Here is a 16,400-nt window from a genome sequence, read left to right as displayed (position 1 = left end):
TCCAACGCAGGATTGCTCTTGCCAACAGGTGCTACTTCGGACTGAGTAGGCAATTGAAAAGTAAAGTCCTCTCTCGACGAACAAAAGCTAAACTCTATAAGTCGCTCATAATTCCCGTCCTGCTATATGGTGCAGAGGCTTGGGCGATGACAACAACCGATGAGTCGACGTTACGAGTTTTCGAGAGGAAAATTCTGCAAAAGATTTGTGGTCCTTTGCGCATTGGCCACGGCGAATATCGCATTCGATGGAACGATGAGCTGTACGAGATATACGACGACATTGAAATAGTTCAGCGAATTAAAAGACAGCGGCTACGCTGGCTAGGTCATGTTGTCCGGATGGATGAAAACACTCCAGCTCTGAAAGTATTCGACGCAATACCCTCCGGGGGAAGCAGAGGAAGAGGAAGACCTCCACTCCGTTGGAAGGACCAAGTGGAGAAGGATTGGCGCGCTGTTGTTAACTCGGCTATAATCGCGTAAGCGGTGTCTACGCCAATTAAGAAGAAGAAGATATTAATATTAATGCAATGTAAATAAGGCAATATGAAATAAAACTGTTTTAATTTGAAAAAAAAATTATTTTTTTAATAAACGAAATCCAATAATAGCTCCAAAACCATCAAAAATCAACATTACAATCCAATTAGAATTCAACCTTAGAATACGACTAGATAACTAATACTTTTTTCGATATCGAGAACTAAGTCCCCTTTTTGTAGAGAATGCTATAGTTCTCGACAGTTTTTCTTATAGTTTTCTAACGTTCTACCTTAGAGAAATATATTAGAGTTCGACTTGTTCTCTAATCATTCACTAACTTAAATGTTAGCTGAGGTTATCGTGGTGCAAAAACCAAGAGATGTCGGCCCTTGCTTCCGGACCATTTTTACGAATAGCTTTGCTCACATAACGCATAACACTCAAATAGTATTCCTTGTTGACAGTATCGCTGGTCGAAAAGAACTCGGAATACACCGCACCTCGGTAATCGAAAAAACTGTCAACAAAACGAAAAACATTGTTTCCCAGACGTTAACGCGGCGCTGTTTTCGAAAAAAATTTTGTGTTTTTGGAACCAATCATGCTTTTTCTTTTCTCAGACCCAAATGATCTTTCAGAATGGTTTTCACTGATCCTTCCGATATTCCAACTATGCCAGTAAGATCTCTGACTGTTAATCGCCGATTCTCAAGCACCAAACCCTTTATTTTACTGACGTGTGATCAATCAGTTGACGTTGATGGCTGTTCTGGACGTGGTTCGTCGTTAACGCGTTTCTACTATTTTAATAATTTGTACCAGTCAGCAACACTTGCTGGTAGCAAATAATCATCAGCGCAGGCCTTTTTCAACATAGTGAACGTTTCTGCACCAAAAATTTTGTTTCACACACAAAATTTAACCGAACATCTTTGTTGAATAATATCACTCATCTTAAAAATCGCTGAATGCACTTTATGTACTTCAAAAATACAAGGGTATACTAAACAGAGTGATATTATTTCATAAAAAATAACTTGTTTTATGTGAAAAACAATCGAAACAATTAAGTTGTGAATATAATCATACAAATGGCTTCCACGGATTTTTTTGCAGGAACCAATTCGATGAAAACAATTTTTGAGTACTTTTTTTTCTAAATCAAGTCGTATGTCATAAAAAGCACGTTCAATATTAATTTCTTAAGCTTGAAGAGAGTCTGGTTCATTGCAAAAGACCAATGGCTTCAACTTCTTGTAGGCCATTCAATGTCGTAATATCTCGAAATAATCCAATCTCCAAACTTTTCTCGTAATAATTCGGTTGTTGCACGTGTTGTGTGTATCCTCGTCTTGTTGGAGGCAGACGTTGTCAAGATATACAAATATATATAACTCATACACTGATCGACATATTTGTCAAAAGGTTTCTTAGAAAAACGAAAATCATTTTATATACTTAACCCTGCATTACTAACCTCAAATCATGTCGCATGGTTACTAACCATGGGTCTTATCGACTCTCATTTGTATTATCTATAAGAATCGTTTAAGCTTATAAGTTGCTAAAACGTATACGTCTTTTAGTATATTGTAGTATTTTATTGTTAAATTTATAAAATGATGTGTTCAAAAATTAATTTATATACTTAAATTGAAATTAAGTTTGTATTCATTACAACATAGCTAAAAAAGTGAAAAAAAGTTATCCAGCCAGATTCCGCATAAAATGATAAGTTTTAAAGATATTGACTTCAAATAAAGTGCATTTGAAACCTGAAATATAAAAGTAAAATGTTAAAAATAAAAATTGGAATGACTAATGCAAAAATTTTTCAATTATGTACTGTAAATGTTACCTTTTATTCGGAATTTGTATCGAACATATCGTCATAAACGTCTTTCTCTTGGGGGGGAAGCAATGCAATTTGAGCACAGTATACAAAAGTGCTTCTGGCAAATATATTTTCCACATTTTGAGCACGTGGTTTTGGTTTTGCGATCTTGTTTGTAATCACAAATCTGACAGCGGCCTCTTTTCAATTGTTTCGTAGGTGGCTCTTGTTCCTCCACCTCCTTCAATGGCTTTGCAAATTTTGAGCAGCTTGCTTTCAGATTTTTTGGCAAATTTAATATTTTATAACGTTTTTGAATATTTGCCTGTACAAGGTCCATTGCCAAATCCTTTATAAAAACAGAACTTTATTTGTACTCAGCTGCTGTGTTTTGAGTACAGAGTAAAATAACTCTAGCATTTATAGCAGCCATATTCATAAGTGAATAAAATATTACTAAAGGCCAACGCCGACAGTTTCTGGCTACGCTATATCCAGCACCCAACTGATCAGTTACATCCACTCCTCCTTTCGTATGATTTTAGAAATCTATAATTACAGTAAAAATATTTTCTCTAGGCGTTCGAGTTACTTTATAGGCTCTTGCATTCCAGATTGTTCCATCTTTTCCAATATATTTGTCTGTTGTGCTTTGAACAGAATTACTATTATTTTCATCTAGTTCTTGATCTATTTCCGACTCATGATTACTAAAAAGTTCATCATCGGCTAAAAAGACAATCAATCGCTCTTGTTCTCTTTCATTAGAATTCATTTTAAAATTTTGCTCAAGCACCAATTATAGTCTTTTATTTTCGACAAATAACCGCGAACTGATAACATGTACAACGCTTAACTACTTCAATGAAACTCCGTAACACAATTGAAAATAACCGCACCTGATAACTACCGTTATAATATATTTTGTGCTCATTATAGATACACATTGCGACAAAGAATTACGTCTTAATTTCAATAATCGCAAAAACAAGCAAAGTGTAGCAATCGGGAATGTGCTGCAAATCGTTTTCGCATGAATGTAACACACAAACACGTATTGTTTTATTCATATACCGTTAGCCACAAGATCTCTCACTTGCATTTGTTTAAGGAAATATGTCGAAATATAACAAAAAGTACCAACAACGACCTAACAGTAGTGTGCATGTATAATTGCAAATTGAATAATAAGTGTTGACGAACACCTAACGGAATCTACAGACTTAAAGAATTCTGACGCCTTGCTATGTAATTAATTTATTGTATATGATGTGTTTTATTTCGTAATTTTTTTTAAAACGTTATAACTAACCTGGATCTAATAGACCCATAATATTTATTGCGCTATTACTAACTATGGGTCTAATCGACCCAGGCTATTTTTTAAAACAATTTTTTATGCATAATATTTTACATGTTTCTTATTCTTATTGTTTATAAACGTTTAAATATGTACAAATTTAGATTACACATATATCTTGCGTTAAAAAATATTCTTTATTTTTTGTAAATTTAAAAAGTTTGCGTGTCTGGGTCGATTCGACCCTAAGGTTAGTAATGGAGGGTTAATATTGGGTAGTCGAAAAAGTATTTTCGTATTTTGTCAGTACTCGTATATGTCGTTGAAGTCGTATATCTCAAGTGCTACCAATCACATTGTGTCATACACAGGAGAGATTCTAAGCTATATTTCAATTAAAATCGGAAAATTAAAAAAAACTTCAGTTGTTCAAGAATGAGTGAAAATAATGAAGAAATTCGTTATATTTGGAAATGTTTGTATAGAAAAGGGAAAAATGCAGCCACCAATGAAATTTGCGACAAATTACAGTTTTATGTCATTATGTAGTGCTTAGTTATGGCACTTTATAAGTTTTCGGTTAATGGCGTTTTGTGAGCATGACAGTGGTCCGCTTACGCCCATCTACGAACTCATAGTTTTGTTACCAAGGAATGCGTATACCAAGTTTCATGAAGATATCTCAATTTTGACTGAAGTTACAGCTTGCTCGGACAAACGGACGGACAGGCTGTCAACCGCATTATTGTTAATGTATATATAACCCTATACATATATGTATGTATATCTGTATTAGTTTTAGGTGATACGAGCAGCCGTTAGGTAAAAGAAACTATTATAAATCTGTAGCAACATGTTGCAAGAGTATAAAAAATACTGATCATAACATATTAACAATGGTCAAGACGACACTTAGAAATAAAGGTTTAGGTTGTCACAGCGAAGAGACGTGTTTATTTTTGCTCCGTGTTCTTAGTTATATTTTGTATTAATGCCGTGTGTCTGCGGCCATAGAGTTGATCGTGCTCTGCCTAAGACCAACTGTCAAAAATGCAATAAACTCTTTCATTTGCCTTGTGTTAATTTATCAGAGGCTGATGTGGATTTTTTAGCTAAAATCCAAAAATGCATTTTATTGCAAAGTGTGCGCGGTAGTTCGGAAAAAGTCTATATGTTCGCCACCTGCGTCGCCAGCAGTGCGCAGTGCTCTTATTGTAAACTTGCAACAACAAAATGCTGAGCAGTGAAACAAGGAAGCAACGGAACCTTTGTCGGAGCCTATTGATTTTAGTAAGGTAAATGTTTTACTTTATTCTCTGGTTCTTGAAGTTACTTCACTGAGAAGTGAACACTCGAAGGCGCTCACATTAATACAACAACTGTGTGATGATCGAAATTCTTTTTCGCAAAGCTTAACGAAGAGATCTGAAATGTGCTAAACAAATTATCCGACAATGGCAAATTCTCTACATCAATTTCGAATGCTCTCTCTGCTACCTCATCTGCCGCCAAATCCACCCTCACTGCTACGACTGTTGTTGGTACAAATGCTTCTATAAACACTTCTCCGTCTAACGTTGCTGTTTCTGCTTCTCCTGATAATGTGAGTGTGGATTATCTCGCTCCCACTAGACCGAAAGCATTCTCTTCCGCTCCAACTGCTGCTAACTCCATTCTCACTTCTACGACTTTTGCTGGTACAAATGCTTCTCCACCTTACGTTGCAGTTTCCGTTTCTACTGATAATGAGTGTGGCAGCAGTCTCTGCCGCTCCATCTGCTTCCAGCTCCATTCTCTCCTCTGCCGCTGTAAATGCTATAATAGCAGAAACAGTCAAAAACGCTACTCCATTCCTTTTTTAGCAAAATGTGTTAAAAGTTGAGCCCATGGTAAAAACGCAGAAATCAGCCATCTTTGTTTGTTTTCATTTATACAATGTTGCCATTGCTCAATACGCATATATAGTTTTAAACACATCTATGTTTTCAATTGCAATTTTTTATAATAAAAAATATCAAAACTGAAAACAAACTATTAAAAATACTTTACATATTTAAAAATAATAGCATTCAACTCTGATTTTAAGTAATTTTAAGAAAATTTCAAACATAGACAACATTTATAATTACTACAGTATAACGAGATTGGCAACCCTGCATTGTGAGAGAGCAATCAGCTGACACGTTTCCACGGCAAAAATCCAAATGCCGAGGATTCCTACGGCAAAGAGAGAAGGGAGTATCGTTTTTCACCGTTCACTTACATTGCGCGCCCACAAGATAGGTCGTATCAGCTGACACGGGCCACGATTCTACGTTTTTCACTGTTCCTGCTATAAATACATCTCCGTCCAACTTTGCTGTTTCAATTTCTGCTGGTAATGTCAATGTGGATTAGCGCGGAGCATCAACACTCACCTGATAGCCAATGCTAAAAAACAATCCAACAGCTGCTGCTAAACCAAATCGCCCCAAAGAGAGGGGAAAACAATGCCGCGGACTAGTTAATGCGCCAATTAATTATAACTTTATCCGTTTTCTGCACCTTGTCCTAATGGCTATTATTTTAAGGTGTACTACTAAGGTGTACTATCAAAATCGGTCGGGTATTAGGTCTAAATCAAATATTATTCGCAATTTTTCTTCGCAATTGGATTTTGATATTATCGTTATTGTTGAGACCTGGCTTAATTCTAGGTACTATGACAGTGAATATTTCAATTCAAGTTTCTATTATGTCTTCCGTAAGGATAGAAAAAACTGGCTGTAATAGAGGGGGTGGTTACCAGTTCATGGCAAATTCCGTCCTCATTTAATAATGCTTGATAATAATGATTCAATTCTTGACCAACTATGTATTTGTATCGATCACGCTCTGTTCATTGTAGTTTCATATATCCCTCCTAATAGTCCTCTAGAGTTGTATAAGATGCATGCAAATAATATTTCCTCGCTGGTATTAAATAAGGTGAAACAGAATAATATTTCCTTAATGGTTTTTCTTCCATTGCTCCAGCTACCATTCATCATACTCTTTTAACGTTTGACCTTGATACTTATCTTTTCACTCCTGTAAAACCTATTGACAGACTAGGTTTTAATTTTGCATTTTGTGATTTTGCAAAACTCCACGATCTGCCACTTGAATTTAAATGGGATGATTTACTTTCTGGATTAGATACTACTAATATTTTTTTCCATTTTTAAGAAATCCATTCAAAAATTTTGTCGTTACAATATCCTCGTTTAACATATATGTACAACCAAATAGGATACCTTGGTATACTAAGAGCCTCAAACGCTTGAAGAATCTTACAAACAAATATGTATTACAGAAAGTTCATGTGCTGTTAAATAGATGCTGGATGTACTCTGTTGAGTGGTAAAAGAGAGATTTGCGCACGAACATATTTTTCTTTGGATAGTGGATGGTGGTTACACCAGATCAAATTGATGAAATCATTTCTGCGGAAATTCCTGATCCAGAGATAGTTCCCGAATTATACGAAGTGGTGAAAACCAATACCTAGGCCACAATCCCACTTCGGTTTGTATGTCTGACAGTAAATCCACGAAACACTATCCACGTGCTTTTCTTTCGGAAACGCAAACTGGAAATGATGGATATCCATTGTATCGGCGTCGCTCACCAGACGACAATGGCAGAAAATTCAGCATTCAATTTAGAGGAGTGAATATCGAAGTTGACAACACATGGATCATACCATATTCGCTATTATTGTTTAATTCACATTCATATCAATTTTGAATATTGCATTTTGGTGAAATCGATCAAATACGTTTGCAAGTACGTCAGCAAAGAAAGCAACATGGCGGTTATTGGCTTTGAACGAGATCAGATCAGCAAGTATCAAATGGGTCGATACGTGAATTGCAAAGAGTCGCTTTTACTTTTGCAATTCATGAACGTTTTCCGGCTGTTGTGCATCTCGCTGTTCATTTGGAGAAGGCCAAAGAGTGTATTTCAACTTAGAGAATACAGTACAGCCAACGGAAACACCGCCAACCACACAATCGACATCGACAAGTTTTTTTTCAACTTGCGTCAGGGATCCGTTTTCGAGAGCATTGCTTTATTCGGAAATGCCTTGACATCATAAATGGAATGCATCGTCGAAGAAATTATTACGCAGAAGGCAAGGCCAAGCAGTAGATGGACATCCAGGTGTGTTCTCAACTAATGCATTGGGACTAATTTATACAATCTACCTGAAAAACGACGATTGTTTCTACCTTCGTTCTCTCTCTCTCTCCTCTGTTCAAATTCATTTGAGTCATTGTGTATTGTGAATGGTACGGTATGTGCAACTTTTTTAAAAGCATGCCAGCAATTTCAATTGCTGGAACATGATAATCACTGAAATCAAACGATGGACGATGCGATAGCTACTTCGTATGCCACTGAAGTTCGTATACTTTTCGCGATGATCATTTCGACATGTCAGCTCTCGAACCCGCGTCAATTATGGGATAGGAACAAAAATGACATTGCCGACGACATTTTAAATCGTATTCGCTAAGAATTGGGAATGGGCAGAGGTTTGATATCAATTCCACCTGCCTTTTGTTAATTTACTTCAACGAAAGATGAACTCAGCACGAATGCTTATCCGAGCATTGGCCAAATTATCTTAACTGCGATTGCTTAATTGCACACGCAATTTTAGCTTTCAAAAATACCGATGTTAATGACTTAAACTGGAAGATTCAAAGTAAAATTTTGGGAGGTTTGCTTTCATACAGATGGAATCGATCGTCTTGACAGTGAAGACGCAGCCGTCAATTATCCAGTAAAATTTCTAAATTCTTTGGAGAGGCTCTTTGGGTAGCATACCGCATCATTTGCGTCTCAAAGTTGGATCTGTCATTATCATGTTTCGCCATCTTCGCAGATATGAATCCCTCATGCTTTCTTAAACAATGTGCAAAATATTAATACCAACCCTTAACAAAACTATTTAATTCAACTCTTTAGCAAGGCTTATTTCCATCTATAGGGAAAAAATCATTTATAATTCCTTTGCATAAGAGTGGATTTAGGTCATGCATTGAAAACTATAGGGGAATTGCAAAGTGGTCAGCAATATCTAAACTTTTTGAAGCAATTATAACAGACAACATAACCTGGATTTCTCCACTAATATCTTGTTCTCAGCACGGTTTTAGTAAATGATAAATCCGCAGTAGCTAATTTTCTTGAATATGTATCACATATTTCAACGGGCTTTAGGGAGATTTTAGTATAGCTTTTGATAAAGTAAACCATTCAATTCTTTTGAATAAACGTGATCTTCTTGGTTTTCAACTAATATTTCGAAAATGGGTTGCTTCTTATTTAAGTAATAGAATTCAACAAGTCATATTTAACCATACTTTTTCTGACAAAATCAATGTTCTTTCAGGCGTTCTTAAAGGTAGCCGTCATGGTCCAATTCTGTTCTTGTTATTTATTAATGACATATCATCTATTATTAAGTTTTCAAGAGTTTTATTATGTGCTGACGATGTAAAACTTTTTAAATCATATACTTTAAATAGTGAAAGATGTCAGTTGCACAGACTTAAACAACCTAGTTTTTTGGTGTCTTAGAAAAGATATGCCATTGAACCTTAAAAATGTAAAACGATGTGCTCTTCACGTAGATCTGTACACCCTACTTCATACGTAATACAAAACTTTAAGGTAGAGCAAATATACCTTTTTGTTGATCTGGGAGTAACTATTGACCCCAAACTCCATTTTAATCTTCATGCATCTTCCGAGGGTTTTAAAGCTAAGCTCTTAGTTTTGTTAAACGTTGGTCTTGGTTTAGAGATCCGCTTACCACAAAAATCCTTTAACATCATCAGTGAGGCCTATTTTAGAGTATGTTTCTGTGGTTTGGAACCTTAGTTATCACCTTCATTTTGAGGTGTTAGAGTCCGTTCAAAAACATTTTTACTTTTTAACTTAAATCATTTGCATTGGGATTCCAGGTTAAATCTTCCACCTTACACTAACCGGTTTAAATTAGTAGTCGTAGGAAAATACTTGGTATAATATTTCTTGTAAAACTCATGAAGAGGTCAGTTTGTAGTCCATCTCTCTTATCTGATATTAGTTTTAACGTTCCCGCTCGCTCTACCAGGCAATTTAGACCTTTACTTTTAAAATTTTCTAGAAAAGATTTTGAGTTAAATGAACCATTTCGCAGTATATGTCACGATTTTAATTCTCATTCCATCACATGTGATCTAACAGACTCAATCTTTACCATTAAAAACCTATCTTATAATAAAACGTAATAAACTAAGCAATAAACAGGGAAAATTGCATTTGCGATGACAATCAATAGGACAAGCATAGTCGCCAGAAGTGTGTGGCATAAATCTGGAAATGCCATGCTTTTCACACGGCCAGCTATATGTGGCGTGTTTACAAGTTGGAAAGCCATCTTCTCTGTACATTTACGCTCGGGAACAAAAACAAAACAATGTTGTTTATCAAGCTGCGCTACATTTGAAAAAAAATGTAGAAAAATCACAAATAAATGATTTTCAACGCAATATAAATTAAACCTTCTTTTCAATTTAAAACATATAATTTCACATAGAATAACACCTGCGGGGCCAGCTAGTAACTATATAAAAGGATTATTGACAGCACGGAGTCTAACATTAAGTCGAACCCTAAGTTTTTTGAAACTATGCAAAATTTAGAAAGGTGTGTTCGGCCATTCCTTCCGTTGTGATGTCAAGCCTTCCTTTAAATTGGAATTTGATGGGCTGCCGCTTGTACTTATAAAAAATTGTACTAGCTTTGTATGTATACATACTATCTTCTCATGCTTCTCTTCAATAAATCCCTGAAATTGACATTCATTGCCCCTATCCTGAAAGGTGGTGAAAATGATGTATTCCCCAATTACATGCCTATTTCTAATCTCTCGACCATTTCCAAATTTTTTGAGAGCTCTGTTAAAAAAAAATAATACTTTGCAGTTAATTCAAGCATTAACGTTAATCAGCACGGGTGTAATTAAACTTCAATGTGATTTCAATAGTTTTTGGTCCCTGAAATTGCAGCATTTTCTAAATTTAGATAAATATTCTCAAATCTTGTATATGAAGGGACGTAGCAGCTTACCTTCCAATTACAATATTCAAAGTATGTCCTAAGATGTGTAATTGAAATCAAGATCTTGGAGTAATCTTAGACAAAAGATTTTCTTTCAATTATCACAACAATTATATCACTTCTAAGTCATTTTCTGTTGCTTGTTCGTCGAAATGCTTTCAAATTTTACGACCCTATACGTTAGAATTATTGTAGACATCTGTTTTCGTGCTATCTTGGAGTATGCTAAGTTTATGTGGAGACCATATTATCTATTGTTAGGATTAAACGCGTTCGCAATTTTTCATAAATTTGCCCTCCGCTCCTTAAAGTTTATTGACACTATAACCTTGCCTCGTTTATTGCTATTACACCTTAAATCACTTGCAAATCGTCCGTTCTCTGCCTTTCATTTGTTTTAAATGTAATTAACGACACATGAGTTGTGTTCGAATAATTAATTAGCATCGGCCAGTATCGGGCAAGAAAATTGGAATCGACATAGGCATCGGCCATTTTTTGCCGATCCTTCGCAAACATTTATACTTTTTTCGGATGTCATTCCCTGTTTTTATTTATTGCTTTCTTAATTCCTCTTGGAAAAAGTATTGTAGTTTTTATTATATATTAATAGTAATTTTTAATAAATATTTATTTATGTATAAGAAAGTGAATCTTAAATGCTTTTTTGTTTGGTAATGTTATTTGTTTATGTTTTTCATTTGTTATATTAGTTACTGAATACATACGACCATTAACGTAATAATATTCGGGTAGTTTTGTTTTAATAAATTGGCAACGGCATCGGTATCGGCCGATTCTTTGCCAAATGGCTGATTAATTGGCATTGACCAAAATTTGGGCAACGGTCGGACACAATTGTATAGTTATCGATGGAAAACTCTCTTTTTCGCATTAATTTTCGAACGTGCACGTGATCGCTTACCTCACGCTTTGTTTCGACCGTCCACATCAACGGCATCTTCACAAATTGTTCGGAATATTGATTGAAATATTTTCGAAATCGCCCGTACAAAGTAGTGCAAAGTAAATGTGGTAAGTGTTAGTTCAATAGAATAGACAGGAAGTTCTGCGGTACAACAATCCATCTTTTCCACATCGCGACTGGAGGTTAAAAAATCTTGAGAGAATTGATGAACCATATCGGCAAGCATTGCTTCTTTTGAATAAGGAATCCAGCGGCTCCTCCACAAACGTAAAAGGTAGCATTCGCAATGATTTGTATAGAGTAGTTTTCAGGATCATTCCGACTAATAAATACCAAGGAGGATATCCCACCGAGAACTTTCATGCTCGATGTTGCCTATAGGCAAAATTTACATATATGCTTCCAAGTCCCGTTATATCAATTTTTTTGACGCACGTTTTTTTGCATCATGTAGTCTGCTGTATTGTGTAAGCTTACAGTGAATTGTTCTATCGTAAGCTATGCAAGGGTTTATTCAGTAGGCGTTTTTTTGTAGAGTGAAATTGTCAAGATCGCGAAAAAAGGTGTTTACCCAAAAAGTGTTTAAAAAGATTTAAATAGGTGTTTTATTGTAAAACCAAAGGAACAACATAAATAAATAAAGGTAATAAGTTATTGAAAATAAAACAAATCATTGGAAAAGTGTTAAGTTTGTTTAAAATAACAATAAAAGTGCTGTTGTCTATAGGCAACATCCTGTAACTAACGAACCAGGACACTAAGGACTTTGAAATTTTTATCACTTCATACTAGAGTTAGGACTAACATACATATATCTGTCCTAAAAAATGTTTTACCTCCGCTCATTTTAATTCGGGCATGAAAGGGTTAAGAACGCTTAAGGGGCAGCTTACGAAGACCAACAGAACAAAGAGAAAACGGTTTTTGTGGATCGAACATTAATTATTTGTTTTCTTTTTAACTAATTTTAGCAAGGCAACTCTGGCTCTATATGCCTCACGAGAACGAGATAAACATTAGGAAGACTAAAAGGTCTGTTTGAAGAGCCTTTTGCGAAAACGTATAGGTCTGTCATGAATCCTCTAAGTTGAGACAGTGTCGGACAAAACTCATTGGACTAACTCGAGTCTCACACATGTTCCGTCATAACTTTTTACATAGATGCATTAGAAGAATAATTTTTTTTGCAAAAGATAGATCACATATTCTATATTAAGAAACAATGCAATAATATTTTTTAACTTTTATGTAAGATTTATAAATTATAACAGAAGGGAAAAAAGTAAAAAATTCGTGCGACATAACTCATTGGACTTTAGCTAAATATGAAAATAAATTAGTTTTAAATTAATATTTTACTGAGTAGCCATTATTTTTTTTGATTGCAACACATCTTTTAGGCATAAATGAAATTTAATTACTAATATGTGAATCATTTATTCCATTCTCGGCTCGTTTTAATACATCAAGTAGCTTGTTTTTATAACCGTGGACCTGTTCCTCTTTAATTTGCCTGTTGACAATTTCCCATAAGTTTTTAATCGGATTCATGTCACGAAACTGGTCGGACCATCTTATAACATAAACTTATTATTCCAAAAATCAATCCTTCACAACTTTGAGGATGTGCCTGGGGTCATTGACATGTTGAAACTGCCAATCAGGCAGCATTTTTTGGATAGCGTGAGGAAACATTTGGGTTGGCAGTATATTTTTATATTGGAACCCATCCATGTTCCCTTCTATTCTGTAAATTGGTCCTACACCCTGACCAGAAAAGGATTCCCACACCATTATATTACCCTACCATGCTTTACTGCACCCTGCAAATATCGACACTCTAAACGCTTCATGTTGGTCTTCGTATACCTGTCATTCCATCTAAGTTCTGCAAATTAAATTTGGACTCATCTGAAAACAATATCGGCTTCCATTGCTCTTCAGACCAATTTATATGCAGTTTCGCAAATTCCAAAGGTGCTAACCGATTTTTTTGGAAATATAAGATTTTTTTACTGCACGGAAGCTAAAAAGACCAACATCAACGGCGCGCCGTTGTATTGTACGCGTACTCTCTCTTAGTTGTGAGCTATCTACAACATTGTTTGTTGATATCTGGGGATATTTTATAAACTCGCGCACTATTCGCAAGTCATACTTTACCGAATTGACTCTGGGACGTCCTCCAATATTAAGTTTTTTAACGGTTCCTTCAGCTTTGTTCTTGCGTAAAATAGCAAAAACAGTTGTTTTCCCCAGAGAATAATTTTTTTAAAGCTTTTTTTCCACACATTTTTTGTGAATTTGCTTACAATTAATAATTTAAGTTCAGTTGAATGTGTTTTGTCTACTATTTTTATCAAAAATAATTTTTTAGTAGCATTATTCGGGACAACTTTAAATATTTCACAACACACTCGTTATCATTAAAATAAACAACTCGAATAAGTGTGATCTACGATTTATAATAATTATAATTATTGTAAGTACCTGCAAAATTCTTTTCCCGCCACATAACGGTAAATTAATTCAATGGAAGTGGTTATTTCGATATCCAAAGTGTTAGTCCAATGAGTTATGTCGCACGAATTTTTTACTTTTTTCCCTTCTGTTATAATTTATAAATTTTACATAAAAGTTAAAAAATATTATTGCATTGTTTCTTAATATAGAATATGTGATCTATCTATTGCAAAAAAAATTATTCTTCTAATGCATCTATGTAAAAAGTTATGACGGAACATGTGTGAGACTCGAGTTAGTCCAATGAGTTTTGTCCGACACTGTCGAAATGAGTAAAATTAGGCCATATTCCAGCAGCTTAAGGGCAGGTGGGGGTGGTGGTGGGTTCGTACCGAAGGATAGTAAAAATTCTCACGTCTCTGGTTAGGAGAGGCTTATGGTCCTGAACTCCACGGAACAGCCGATTCCGGGTCTGACTAATACTTCTATAGAGGAGCAATTGGAAAGAGATGGGGAATATTCAGATTATGACTCCAGAATGAAGAGGTTCTCTGAAATACTTGTTCGTAACAAAGTCCACCTTACCGCTATATACATAAGTGTTCGGACTGAAGACAGCCCAAAAGGCTCGCGCGGTTTTTGCCAAAGCTAGACGAGATGGAACCATCTAGGCACTTTCTCCTCTACTATATTAATCTTACTCTCGTTAAGTGCTATGTTTAAGTATATTCCTTTTGTATATCTATTGTTGCGCTTCCTTTCACAAATCATAGTACAGAAATTTTTATATTTTTGAATCTTGATCACTCATGAGCATGTACCAAAACTTTCTTAAACTGACTTAAACGTAATAAGGTCACCCGAAATTCGAAAATCATCATATGAATGTTAGATGTAAATGTGTGTTAAATATAAAATATAAGGAGCTAGCTATAGAACTGAACCAATTTCATCCCTTTCTAACACCAAATCTATTGTCAGTTTGTTTTGGTATGAAATCAAGATATTAAGAGATTTAGTTTAAAAACAATAAAAATGAGATGTACTCTATTCCAATGAGAGGGGTTCAAACGATTCAAGTATTTAATATTAGCATATGCTTTTGAGATCGTACTACATGTCTAAAATGATTTATACAAAACGTCTCACTACATATTTAACTTTAAAATAAACATTATTTCTTCAAATCGTTTGGATCAAGAAATTAGCTATGTATGTGATTCATAAGTTCAGAAGTCAGAGCTATTGCCTAATTTTAAAATTAGTTTTGGCTTAATGGCATCAATTAACACAAACAGGAACAAAGGGTGTTATTTTCGAGATGCTCAGCACAACAAACAATTGAAAAAGAAGAACAGGTTGTTTGAACAAAATTTTTTGAATGTTTTGAATTTAGTTATAAAAGGAATTTATTAATTTAATTTCTCCGTATGGAATCGATAATTATCTTCAGTTTGGTTTTAGAAATTAGCTGCAGTACATTTCATATAGCAATAATAAAAGTAGTCACGAAATCCCAACTCGTTCTTTCATTTTATTGAAACCCATTCAAACCAAAGTAACCGACGTTCCACGAGTAGTAGTTGTTACTAAAAAAAACTAAAATAATATGTGTTAAATAATATTGTAGAAACATAAAAACAATAAATTTTTATTGACGCCAAATGTTAAGTAACAATTAATAAATTTGTAATTATATTTTTTTTTTCTAATTTGTGACCTACTTTTCTGATTCGAAAACCAAAGGAGCGCATATTGTGTAACTATGCCCAAACTTTGTATTGTTATGTTTTTGTTAAGCTATAGTATCCCTGTCGGTATCGAATAACATGGACCTTGAACAGCTAAGAATAATAATGCAGCGACTGTCAGCAATTCGTTTGCTAACGAAGTATCCGAAAACCAGCGAGAAAGGCAAGCATTAGTTTAGTAAATTAATGATGTGTAATAGAGTAGCAGCATCACCCATTACGGCTGACATACTAAACGTCTGAATGCAAAGTATGAATACAAATTACGAATAACCGTCTTGTTTCTTTATTATTATCACTTTATTAATCAGATCATGCTGTCTGATGAGTTCTCTGTTACAAACTGACCTTACATTCTAAAGCTAATGTCTTAAATTCATAAGTCCCTGCACCTTGTCTTAGTTCTTGTGTCCCGCAATTCGTTGTTAGTAGTAGTTGTAGAGTTATTGCAGCGGATACGACACCGACGCTTGCGTTGGCAGTTTGCCGCTACCGCTGTGCC

At 34.9% G+C, this 16,400-nt stretch overlaps 1 long non-coding RNA gene across 1 annotated transcript in view; it reads left to right on the top strand.

The window, feature by feature from the left end:
* LOC126766286 (uncharacterized) overlaps positions 1–16,400 on the top strand; it is a 65,764-nt gene continuing 49,364 nt past the window's right edge. The window contains exon 1 of the long non-coding RNA XR_007668817.1: positions 1–327. This is a non-coding gene — a long non-coding RNA (uncharacterized LOC126766286). The remainder of the gene's footprint in view (positions 328–16,400) is intronic.

This window comes from Bactrocera neohumeralis, unplaced genomic scaffold (assembly GCF_024586455.1).
Source record: "Bactrocera neohumeralis isolate Rockhampton unplaced genomic scaffold, APGP_CSIRO_Bneo_wtdbg2-racon-allhic-juicebox.fasta_v2 cluster11, whole genome shotgun sequence".
NCBI lineage: Eukaryota > Metazoa > Arthropoda > Insecta > Diptera > Tephritidae > Bactrocera > Bactrocera neohumeralis.
Note: the sequence above shows the minus strand (reverse complement) of the source record. Positions and strands in the feature narration are given on the sequence as shown.